A 12517-nucleotide genomic window follows, 5' to 3' on the forward strand; every position below is an offset into this window, starting at 1 on the left:
AGGTGGACAATAGCAACAGGAGAGTGTGCCAAACACTGGCAAGGGGACACTGGCTATAACACCCATAAGTCCTCCCCCAACAATACACTCCCTCCAGAAGGCATTAATTCCCAAATCTCCATCAGCTAGGAACCTAGAATTCAGAGCACCTAAGTTTATGGGGGACACCTGAATCAAACCACCACAGATACTGATCTATTTTGAAGAGAGTGTACTCACATTGTGCTAAGCTGAATTTTCTCAGATGGGATTCTAAGCCAAATGCACATATTTTAATTTGATGATGATTTCAGGACACATCAACAGGGGAATGCAGAAGTGAAACACGAAAGGAAAACGAGCAAATTCAGAGCATGATAATAAGTGTGTTAGGTTTTATCACTGTAACAAAATACCTCAGCAAAACAATGTAATGGAGGAGGCATCTACTTTGGCTCCTGATTTTAAAAGTTTCAGCATTAGGCAGAGGTAGGAGGATAGCCAAGAGTTCAAGGCCATCCTGAGACTACATAGTGAATTCCAGGTCAGCCTGAGCCAGAGTGAGACCCTACCTCGAAAAACCAAAAAAAAAAAAAAAAAGTTTCAGCATTGCTAGAAATTTTTCAGTGCCAGGGATGGAATTCCTTCCAGTGAGTTGTTGGCCAGGGAGGTCCCTGATGCCCCTAAAACATTATAGGCCATGGCCCTTGGTTTCCCACCAGGAGTAGATGGTAAGACCCTATTGCTGAAGACTCCACATACTTGAGCTGCAAGGCCACTGAGAAATCCTGCTGGAACTGAACTGATAACCTCTTCCATGTAGACCAGCTGACAGAAAGTTAGAAGAAGCCATTCTGAATGCAGTACAATGGGAGAAACAGAAATCACCAGTGAAGATACTCAACAGTGGACATTGCAAGCCTTATATTTGGCCAGCTAGGCCAAATGAGCCAACGGGTGCAAAAGTGGCATATCTGTCATGGTGGAAACCAACTGCCCTCTGATTGGACTGGAGGCCTGTTCCATGGGAGGGAATATATCCCTGATACTGAAAACTTAAAACAGGGGTAGTCATGAGTCCTGTGTGTGTAACGTCTGCTGTTGTCTGGCTAAATGTGTATACTATGCTTATCAAACTGCCCAGTAAGCACTTCTCTTAATGTTCATACTCTTATATTAATGTGACTCTCACTTTTAGTAGAGAATCTTCTCTTTTCAGATGGCAGTGACCTTGGGATGACTCAGAAGGCAACATGGTGCTGGAAAGAAGTGTCATGAGTACTCAGCACTGCAATTTCTCTATCATACCTTCCAAGGCTCAGGATCTATTGTGGAAGAGTTGGTATAAAGAATGTAAGAGCCAAAGGAAGGGGAGGACTCCTTACAACGTGCTCCCTCCAGACACAAAATGGCCTGGATATCCATGACCTAACAGTGCCTGATACTATCTACACAAGACCATCATAATAGGAGGAAAAGATCATGACATCAAAATAAAAGAAAGACTGATTGAAAGGGGGAGGGATATGATGGAGACTGGAGTTTCAAAGGGGAAAGTGGGGGGAGAAAGGGCAATACCATAGGATATTTTTTATGATCATGGAAGTTGTTAATTAAAAAAAAATCTAAAAAAAGTTTCAGCATTGCAGAAGAGGGTGTGGAAAGATGGTAAGAGCCACAGAGGGGGTAGGAATACCCTGAGACACAGTACCTCCCATCCCTACCCCCTTATGCTGCAGGAACTGGAACTGACTGAGGCCTTCTTGAACCCACAGTGAATACCGTAACCCCACTGAGGAGGGTTTCCCAGGGTAATGGGAGCTGAGACAAGGGGATATGAGTATGTCATGTTACTATAAATAAACATACATACACACACACACATATATATATATATATATAATCTATTTTATTATATGTATATAATAAAATAGATTATTCCTACTTTATTATACATATATAATAAAATATATTATATTTTTTTTGTTTTTATTTATTTGAGAGAGAGAGAGGAGAGAGAGAGAATGGGTGTACCAGGGACTACCCACTGCAAATGAACTCCAAATGAATTCAGCACTTGTGATTCTGGCTTTACATGGGTTCTAGGGAATCAAACCTGGGTCATTTGGCTTTTTAGTCAAATGCCTTAGCTGCTAAGCTATCTCTCCAGCCCTAAAACAATTGTTAAAAAGGGGGGGAGTTCATTTCTTAGTTGCTTGGCCCTACTACTGAGGGTCTATTGTAAGGCAGAACATTGAAGCTTCTTGGTATCTGGAAATCAGGGAGAGAGAGACAGGGGCCAGAGCCAAGATACAACCCCCAAGAACACAAACTGTGACCCAGCTTCCTCCATTTATCCCCACCTCCTCCTAAGAATGTCATCAAATTATGAATTTTTAGACAGGTTCATCTATTTATTAGGACAGAACCTTCATGACCCAATTCCCATTCAATAATTGAATCCACCATTGGGAAACAAGCCTACAACACATGATCCTTATGAAGCATACAAACAGTGAGCAAGTTACCACTAATGGAAATGGACTAACTCTCCTTGAGGCCCTCTGAAAAATGACCCAGAACTGTTCCACTCAGGAGCAATAATGGCTGCACATTTGCCATTGGTTAAGAGCTGTTTCCATAAGCAGTAGCTCTGAAGAGATTTTAGTCAATCCTACATATGGCTATAGAAGCTCTGAGACCAGTCATCCTCGAGATAAAGGTTACATGTGATTCAACATTAGCATGTGTGGTTGTGTTAGTCTGGTTTCTCGTTGTTGAAACATTCCTGCTTTGCAGGTATACTTTTCCTTCCTGCCTGGGCTCACAGGTAGGTGCTGGAAGTCCAAGAGCAAGTGGTCTCTATTTGATCTCTGGTGAAGGCCTTAGGATAAGTAACATCACACTGGCAGGAGTTCATATGATAGAAGCAGTCACATGGTAAGACAGAAAGCCATTGACATACAGCCAGCTTCACTTTAAAAAAATTATTGTTTTACTTTTTGACACTTCATACATGTATATAATGTATTTTGATCTTATTCCCCTGAATTGCCCTCCCACTCCCCATCCCATTAACACCCTTATTCTTCCCTATTAATCCTCTTCTTCCTTTCATGCCTCTTTTTTAAACTCAGTTAGTGGAACTAGCGTTGCTTACATGACTTAGAGGAGCTCACTCTCACAAAAACTAAGCAGGATCCAAACAGAACCACATCAATCTTTCCTAAGGGTGCCTCCCTCCAATGATCTAATCACTTCCATAAGACTCCAAATCCTTCTTTTTTTTCTTGCTTTCATGTGTGTGTATAGTGTGCTATGTGTAGTATAAGCATGTGTATGTGCCCATGTGATGTCCATGCAATTATCTAAGGTGAGGTTCACTCCCATGTGGTGCCTGGTGGGGAATATCAGTTGTCCTGATCCATAACTTTCCTCCCATTCTCATTTGAGCTGAATAGACTCCAACTGTTTAAGATTCCACCGCCCATCAACACTACTACTGGGTACGCAGCTTCCAGCATATGAACTTTTTTTTTTTTTAATTTTTTTTTAATTATTTATTTATTTGAGAGCGACAGACACAGAGAGAAAGACAGATAGAGGGAGAGAGAGAGAATGGGCGCGCCAGGGCTTCCAGCCTCTGCAAACGAACTCCAGACGCGTGCGCCCCCTTGTGCATCTGGCTAACGTGGGACCTGGGGAACTGAGCCTCGAACCGGGGTCCTTAGGCTTCACAGGCAAGCGCTCAACCGCTAAGCCATCTCTCCAGCCCGCATATGAACTTTTTGAGGAAAATGCTCAATGGTATTCAAATCTTAGCATAGTGGAAATATACTTGCACAGAGAATGTGGCTGCAATTGCTGTAATTCATTCCCAGCACTACACATATTGACACCAAATTCTTTTTCTCCAGCCACTGTTCTTCAGTACAGAGTCTGTCATAATTTTACCATATGCTGAAATGAAATACAATAGGAAACTGTGGCAGTTTGAAAGTAAGTGTCCCCCATAGCCTCAAGTGTTTGTGTTTAAGCTTCCTAGTTAGTCCCCAGCAGGTGGAGGATGAGTAGCCCTGAATGGTAAGTCCAGCCTACTATGTGTTCAAAGCCAGTGCACATTTGGTCTTCTCTCTCTGCTGTGGATGTACGATAAAGTGTGCCATCTTCCTCAACTATGATGAAGCTTCCCCTCAAAACTGTAAGTCTGAAATAAACTATTTCCTCCCAGAAGCTGCTTCTAGTCCCAACAATGTGAGGTAGTTGCTACAAAAACCAATGGGACAAACTGAAATCTCTGTTGACTTGGTTACTTCCTTGTAATGAAACACACTCATATCAGGAGGATCCAGTTTCCTTCCTACTATTCTTTAACTAGTCTATGGTTGCTGCAACTGTCATTTTAGTGTTACCCTTATGTGGAACCCTCTAATTTCCTGGTATACTTCTCCTGGTTTCCATTATTTGGCTGAAGATCTATAGCCTCATGATTTTAGACATTCCTGAATATCTTTGCTGGCTTATTGGCCCAAAAAGCTAAATCATGGTCAATGTCAACCCTATATAGCTTCAACAGTATAATATTACCTAAGTTTTGTAGATGAAAGCACAAATAACCCAGTGTGGTTCACTGTGATTGATGATACCCACTCCTGTTTCAGTTTCTGGAGCCATATGTTCTAGCTGTCACAGTGGCATGAGTTCACATATCACACCCTAAGGCATAGCACTAGGAAATCACAATGTCATCCATTAGCTTCAAGTTTTCAGAAGCCATTTCAACATTTCAGATGTGAATGATGGGGTAATAGTAGGATAGATACTGATCATTTGCATATTGTCATATCTACTTTTTATATAGAAAATTCTTCAAAACTAAAATATTCTCTCCTGAAGAGAGGATGGAGGCTCTGGAGACTCAGGAAGTCGAGTCAGGGAAAGCTGAAACTTGAAAGGTCACACAATCACTTGCCAATGTGACAGAAGTGATAACTTTCGGGGAGTAAAATTTGATCAATGTTATATAGAAATTGAAATATTCCCTCTTGGACAGAGGAAGGAAGCTCAGGAGACTTGGGAATTCAGCAAGTCTGAAACAAAAAAGAAAATTGCACCACTCCTCCCAAAGGTTATAAAGAGGGAAAACAACTGCTTGGGAACAGACTCACCAACTACTAGCTGCCTGCAGGGTGTGCAGTGAGTTTTAGAGATGTGGCTTCCATGAGTCACCACCTATGCTGAGGTGGGCTCTGGGGGAATGCATCTGCCTTCGAGTCACCCATACTCCTGTAAGCCACCTGCTCTGTAAGTAACCCCAATAAACTCATTGGTTCACCATGTTTTGGTATAGTTGTGCTTTAGTCTGTTATCTGTGCCATATCTGGGTGAATAGATGTGTTTTTACATCTTTCTAGGGAAAAGGATTCCCATAACATTTTTTCACTATAAAAGGGTCCAAAAAAACCAACCTGCCACACAGTTTTGGTTGATACATACTTGAGGGTTCAGTATCAATCTCTGCTGCTGGTAGATATTGTATTCAACAGCAGCAGTAGCAGGCAAGTCAATGTTAATGGGAAGAAGATATGCTGGTGAGCCTATCTACTGCTTCTGTGTGTGCACTGTGAGCATTGGGGCAGCTAAGGACAAAGGCTAATCTCCTGAAGTGAAGTATCCTGTAAGATTAGTTGTTTAGGTACTCCTGTTCATTTTATGTTTATTACAAAGATGTATCCTCATTATTCTTTCTAGTTTTTCTTGAATATAGCCTTGTAATCTTTTGACTTACTTTACTTATTTAATAAATGCATGTGTGTGTATATGTACGTATGTATGTGTGCAGGCTCATGTTTTGAAGGTTAGAGAACAACTTTTGGGTTGGTCCATGCCATCCTCATTTTTCTTAATTGATTTTTTGAGGCAGGGTCTCACAGTAGCCCAAGCGCAGCTGGAATGTACTCTGTTAGCCCAGGATGGCCTTGAACTCTTGAGAATCCTCCTACCTCCACCTGCCAAAAGCTGATATTACAGGTGTGAATGACCCCACCCGGTTCCTTTCCTCCTTTTGAGCCAGAGTTTCTAATTGTTACTTACTGCTCCCTTCAAGAGCTTCCAGGATATTTTCTTGTTTCTGCCTCTCTTCTCACCATAAATGCACTGGGATTATAGAATCCTACCACCTCTACCTTTTTTATATGAAATCTGAGAATCTGATCTCAAGTACTAAGAGTTGTGCAGCAAATGCTTTATCCACCAAGCCATGTCCACAGCCTCCTTCTTTTAATGATTATAATCTTATGCCTTGTATGTTCCTTACCCAAAAGCCAAACTCTTGATCTTATATATAATCTTCTTCCTGCCCACTTCTGGCAGTGCTGTCTCATGCTGCTTACAGCCTTGCTGTCTGAGGGGCTTCCCTCATCTGTCTCCTTCAGGACTACATCTGAAGAAGCTCAGTGTAGCAGCAGCTTGTTTTAAGCTCCTTCTAACATGTCAAGCCAGCTTTTCTGCAGAATCAGATGCTAAAAGTACCTCAAAAGTCCCATGCATTTGATGATTTTATCCATGATCTTGCAGTACCTGGCACTACCTACACAAGACCATTATAATAAGAGGAAAAGATGATGACTTAAAAATAAAAGAGAGACTGGTTGAGAGGGGGAAGGGATATGATAGAGAGTAGGGTTGTGAAGGGGAAAGTTAAGGGGGAGGGAATTGTGAATTATTGTGTATAATTATGGAAGTTGTCAACAATGAAAAAAGAAAGAAGCAAGGAAAGAAGGGAAGTAAAGGGGCTGGAGAGATGGCTTAATGGTTAAGCACTTGCCTGTGAAGCCTAAGGACCCTGGTTCGAGGCTCAACTCCCCAGGACCCACGTTAGCCAGATGCACAAGGGGGCACATGTGTCTGGAATTCGTTTGCAGTGGCTGGAGGCCCCAACATGCCTATCCTCTCTCCCTCTCTCTATCTGCCTCTTTCTCTGTCTGTCACTCTCAAATAAATAAATAAAAATATTTTTTAAAAAAGAAGGGAAGTAAAGGAAGAAAGGGAGGGAGGAAGGATGGGTGGAAGGAAAGAAGGGCAAGGTACTAAACACAATCCCACTCTGACTCTCCTATAGTGGAGTGTAAGTATTTCTGAGGCCAGGCTCAAACAGGCTCTAAATACACTCCCTGCCCCAGGGAGGGACTGAAAATCAAGATGTGTGTGTGTGTGTGTGTGTGTGTGTGTGTGTGTGTGTACATGCCTGTGACTACAGATGGTATTCTGTGAGCATAGTTCACTACTCAGTGGCAGGCTCTTGGACTATAACTGAATATTAAGTCTGCTCTTGGGCAATCTTCTTAACCACTGCTCAGCCACATTTACTACCTGCCCTCAGTCCAGCAATCCTGCACTAGCAAATCCTCCAGGACTTAAAAAAATGTTCTGTCTGCATTAAATATCCTACAACTGCTGCTTCTCCTGACACACTTACTCACTCTCTAAATTCACATCTGTCCTCAGAATGTGAGGGGCCTTGCTTGACCATCCATTGGAGTATAATTCTGGCTCCAGCTTGAACTCATCTCACTGGCTTATTTCCATCTCTGATGTTTCCTAGTTATATTTTATTAAATGTTGAAACAAAAAAGGGGGGCTAGAGGGATTTCTTAGCCATTAAGGTGGTTGCCTGCAAGGCCAAAGGACCCAGGGTTAATTCCCCAGGACCCACGTTAGCCAGAGCACAAGGGGGTGCACAAGTCTGAAGTTCATTTGCAGTGGCCGGAGGTCCTGGTGCACCCATTCTCTCTCTCTCTCTTTCTCTCTCTCTCTGTCCCTCTTTCCCTCTCTCTCTCTCCTTCTTTCAATGTTAAATATATATATATATTTTAAAGGCATACTAATAGGGTGGAGAGAGGGCTTATCAGTTAAGGTGCTTGCCTGCAAAGCCTAATGACCTAGGTTCAATTCTCCAGTACCTATGTAAAGCCAGATGAACAAAGTAGCACACACAATCTGGAGTCCATTTGCAGTGGCAGGAGGCCCTGGTGTGCCCATGCTTTCTGTCTCTCTATCTTCCTCTGCTTACAAACAAATAAATAATTTTTTTAAAAAGCATGCTATCAATAAAAAGTAAAAACTCAAGCAATTAAAATGTAATGGAGGTCTAGAGACATTCATCATCTTGGTTAAAGGGGCTTGCTTGCAAAGCCTAATGACCTGGGTTTATTTCCCTAGTACCCATGTAAAATCAGATGCACAAAGTGGCACAAGCAATCTTGACTTCATTTGTAGCAACAAAAGGCCCTAATGTTTCTCCCTCCCTCCCTCTCTCCCTCTCTCTCTCTCTCTTTCCTCTAAAATAAATAAATAAAAATATTTTTAAAATAAATGAATGAACTCAGCCAGGTGTGGTGGCACAAGCCTTTAGTCCCAGCACTCAAGAAGCAGAAGTAGGAGGACTGCCATGAGTTCAAGGCCAGCCTGGGACTACAGAGTGAGTTCCAAATTCACTTGGCCTAGAGTGAGACCCCACCTTGAAAAAAAAAAAAATGAATAAGTTGAATTCAATTTAAGAAGCTAGAAAAGGCAGCTGGAGAGATAGCTCAGCAGTTAAGGTGTTTGGCTGCAAAGCATAACGTTCAATTCCCCAGTATCCATGTAAAGGCAGATGCACAAAGTGGCACATGCATCTGGAGTTCATCTGCAGCAGTGGGATGCCTTGGTGTACCCATTCTCTCTGTCTCTCTATCTCTCTCAGCTTGCAAATAAATAAGTAAAAATATTTTTTAAAGGCATACTATCAATGTTCTTTTGGCTAAATTGAAAATACAAAAAGAGAAGAGAGTTTTGAAATAGTATTACAGTCTTTTGAGTATTAGTGAAATAATGTTTAGTGGAAGCATTAGAGTTTTCAGTATATCAAAATATTGAAGCCAAGTGTGGTAGTACCTTTAATCCCAGCATTCAGGGGGCAGAGGAAGGAAGATCACCATAAGTTGGAAGCCAGAGTACACAATGAACTCCAGAGCTACCTGGGCAAGGGCAAGAACCTATCTCAAAAAAATAAAAATAAAAACTTGAACAATTAAAAATTAATGAGGTGGCACACACCTTTAGTCGCAGCACTCCGGAGGCAGAAGTAGGAGGATTGCCATGAGTCAGAGGCCACTCTGAGACTACCCAGTGAATTCCAGGTCAGCCTGGTCTAAAGCAAGATCCTACCTTGAAAAACAAAAGATACAACAACAACAACAAAAAAAAAAAAAAAAGAATGAGGGCTTTCCAGTAAGATGGCAGTGTATTAGCCACACCAAAGCAGCCTAGGAGGAAAATAAGCAGAAAAACAGCAAAATACACTCTTCTACTAAAAAGTGAAGGTGTTACTTTTCAACTTTATCAGAAAAGCAAGAGAGATCCAAAGCTACTACTAATCACAGAAACAGGCAGAACCAGATCCCACAGCATAGCCGGTCCACACAGGTACTAGGCTCTTCCTGAGCCACAGGAGAATCCAGGTGAAAGGATTTTCCACTCACACCAACCTCCTCCTAAAGTTAAGAAACCTTAAGGAAGGCTGGAGGGATGGCTTAGAGGTTAAGACACTTGCCTGCAAAGCCAAAGGACCCAGGTTCAACTTCCCAGGACCCACATATTAAGCCAGATGCACAGGTGGTACATGTGTTTGGATTTCATTTGTAGTGGCTAGAGGCCCTGGCACACCCATTCTCTCTCTTTCTTTCTTTCTCTCTCTGAAATAAAAATAAAATACTAAAAAATAAGAAAGAAAGCAACCTAAAAGAGAAGACAGCAGGAATCAGCTAAGCAACTCATAAGGAAGAGGATTGTGGGACTAGCTATGCAGCTCTGTTCAACTTCAGGACCCTCCACAGCCTCTCCTCCCCCAACAACCAGTATCAGCAACAACTAGAGACCTGGGGAGGGGAGATCAGCCACATAGCGCCCAGCACAGGCAATCAGAGCAGTGAATCCATTGACCCAGGCAGCCCAGCCAAGCCCATAGTGCAGTAAAGATGGACCCAAGCAGGCACAAAGAATAGCTGAGACCAAAACCATCCCAAAAGATAACAGAGCCTTATTACACCAGGTCAGTACTCGTCACAAGACCTGGTAGATAGGACTACATTGGAAGTTCTAATTGTACCTCCCATGTCAGAGCAGGTTATGTGTTAGATTTGATGAATGATCCACTTTGCCGTTCTTAAATAAGCTGTATTTTGGGGTTGTCCTTTGTTGCTTCCCGGTTTATACTGCCTTTGTCTTCTTCTTCAATCATTATACGGGGCAGTGTCTCACTTGGCTCCAAACTGGCCTGGAACTCTTTACAGACCAGAAATCTCAATTTCCCAGTTAACAGGATTAAGGGTGTTGGGCAACACACACCCTTAGGGACTTTGACTTTGTTAGATTATCTGTTTGTTTTAATAGTCAGTCTTATAAATACTCGGTTCTGGTTTTGATTATATGTGTATATTGCTCAACTGAATTTTAGAATTTGCCTGTATTTTGCTCTACCTAGTTGTGGTGGTTTGATTCAGGTGTCCCCCATAAACCTAGTTGTTCTGAATGCTAGGTTCCCAGCTGATGGAGATTTGGGAATTAATACCTCCTGGAGGGAGTGTATTCTTGGGGGCAGGCTTATGAGTATTAAAGCCAGTTTTCCCTTGCCAGTGTTTGGCACACCCTCCTGTTGCTGTGGTCCACCTTATGTTGGCCAGGGGGTGATGTCCACCTTCTGCTCATGCCATCATTTTCCCCTGCCATCGTGGAGCTTCCCCTCGAGCCTGTAAGCCAAAATAAATCTCTTTTTCCCAGAAGCTGCTCTTGGTTGGGTGATTTCTAGCAGCAATGTGAACCGGACTGCGACACTAGTCTACTAGAATGGTTGCATAGCAGGCAAACACAACACATAGGGTCACTTCTACTGTTACTGTGGAGGTCATATAAGAGCCACACCTGGCACCTTAAGGTCCTACCCTGAAGATATGTAACATCAGATTTACATGTCTAAGAATACTGCAGATAATTAGAAATCACAAGCATCAAATTAACCCAAGATGCAAAAATCCCTACATTATAATACAAGAAATACAAAAAATCAAGACAATATAATTCCACCAAAAATTATAAATCCATCAGAAATGACCTCCAGTGACACCTATGTGAATGAAATGCCTGACAAGGATTTCAAAAGAATGATTATAACTATGTTTAAAAAAATCAAAGGAATCAAAGAAGAAAACAAACCCCTAAAGGAGAACAAAGGGAACCAATCTAATGAAATAAGGGAGTCAACATAAGACATGAGTAATGAAATAGAAATTCTGAAGAAAAAAAAATCAGAATTACTAGAAATGAAAAACCCAGTAACTCAAATTAAAAAAAAAAAAAAAAAAAAAACTCTGTAGAAATTCTCACCAATAAGATGTATGAAGGAGAGAACAGAATATCTAAACTAGAAGATTAGGTGGAAGATCTAGTACAGTTCAGCAAAAAGAAAGATAATCTTATAGCAAGGTATGAATAGGAATTTCAAGACATTCAGAACACTATGAAAAGATCAAACATGAGAATTCAGGGGGCTATAGAGATTGCTTAATGGTTAAGTGGCACACCAGAGAAACCTAAGGACCCAGGTTCAATTCTCCATGTCCCATGTAAGCCAGATGCACATGGTGGTGCATGTGTCTGGAGTCTGCAGTGGCTAGAAGTCCTCATGTGCCCATTTCTTTTTCTCCTTCTCCTTTTCCTTCTCTTTCTGTTCCTTCTCCTCCCTCTCCTCCTCCTCCTCCTTCTCTCTCTCTGTCTCTAATAAATAAATCTTTTAAAAATTGACAAGAAAATAATTTTTTTTTTAAAGAATCTAGTGTTTTCACCAAAATCATACAAGAAAAGTTCCCCCAAGTTGGGAAACAGATGCAAATACACATAGAGAAAGACAAAACCAGAAAAAAAAAAACTCTTATTTCCTAGATCTTTTGGCTTGGCAGGCAAATGCCTTAACTGCTAAGCCATCTCTCCACCCCCCCATCCCACAAAAAAAAAAAAAATTGTGTGTTTTTTTGGGGGGTGGGGTTGAGGTAGGGTCTCACTCTAGCTCAGGCTGACCTGGAATTCACTATGGAGTCTCAGGGTGGCCTCGAACTCATGGAGATCCTCCTACTTCTACCTCCTGAGTGCTCGGATTAAAGGCATGCGCCACCACGCCTGGCTCCAAAAAATATTTTATAAAAATAGTAAATTGGGGGCTGGAGAGATGGTTCAGTGGATAAGGCATTTGTTGGACCCAGGTTCATTTACCCACGATCCATATGGGGCCAGATGCACAAGGCGGCACATGCATTTGGAGATCATTTATAGTGCTGGAGACCCTAGTGAGCCCATTCTGTCTCCCTCTCTCCCTCTTTCTCTCTATGAATCTCTCTGCTTATAAATAAATCAAATATCTAAATAATAGTAAAGTAAACTGGTTGAATTTGGAACAGATCATCCTCATTGAACTCACCCAATAACAGAAAGACAATCATCACATGCT

Source organism: Jaculus jaculus, chromosome 4 (assembly GCF_020740685.1).
Source record: "Jaculus jaculus isolate mJacJac1 chromosome 4, mJacJac1.mat.Y.cur, whole genome shotgun sequence".
Lineage (NCBI taxonomy): Eukaryota > Metazoa > Chordata > Mammalia > Rodentia > Dipodidae > Jaculus > Jaculus jaculus.